Below are 782 nucleotides of genomic sequence, written 5' to 3'. Positions count from 1 at the left end.
CTGAGCGAGTCCTCCAGGCTGGGGAGGGGCGGGGCCGCGACTTTCGCCTCCCAGCCTGTCCCCCAGCTCCGGAGGGGGCTGGTTTGCTGCGGGCGCCCGAGCCTCCTCGGAAGGGAAGTCCAGGGTGGACACTGGGCGGCCAGGGGAAGGGAGGGGGGACGGGGCCCAGGAAGGCCGTTTGATGTCATTCTCCCAGGCCATGGGGACAGCTGGACTGATGCCCCATCTCATGGCTCTCTGTGCGCCCCCAGGGCTCAGCTGGTTTTTCTGAGCCTCGACAGTGCAGGGGTTCGGGCAGGGATGTGCGTGGATGGCCAGGCCCACGGGCAGCCGCCGTTTGGGCTCCGGCCTGCTCTGACGGTGGCTGTGTCCGAGCACCTGGCGCACCCGGCTCCTGCCCATGCCCCCTGGCAGCGCCCCCGCCCCGGGCAGCGCCCCCCCTTGTCACCGGCAGGGACTGTCCGTTGCGGGCGGGTCAGCCAGCTGAGGCCTTCGCACGCTCGTCTCAGGGCCCCTCCCTGCCCCACCTCAGTGTCCAGCCCCAGAGCCTCCCCGGGCCTCTCAGGCCGGCAGCCGATGACGAGGGGCCTTCTCTGGTCTCCAGAGCAGCTGGGCGGGCCCCAGAGGCCCCTGCCTGTCTCTGGTCTCCCTCTGCTCAGTCCCGAGAGCAGGACAGAGGGTGGTCAGGAGCCCCCAGAGGGGGCGTCCGGGCTGCCCCAGCAGGCTGCTGCGTGGAATTGGTGCTTCGGCCTGGGGCTGCCTGCGGCCTGCAGCCCGCCCCG

Source organism: Condylura cristata, unplaced genomic scaffold (assembly GCF_000260355.1).
Source record: "Condylura cristata isolate star-nosed mole 26May11 unplaced genomic scaffold, ConCri1.0 scaffold00060, whole genome shotgun sequence".
Classification (NCBI taxonomy): domain Eukaryota; kingdom Metazoa; phylum Chordata; class Mammalia; order Eulipotyphla; family Talpidae; genus Condylura; species Condylura cristata.
Note: the sequence above shows the minus strand (reverse complement) of the source record.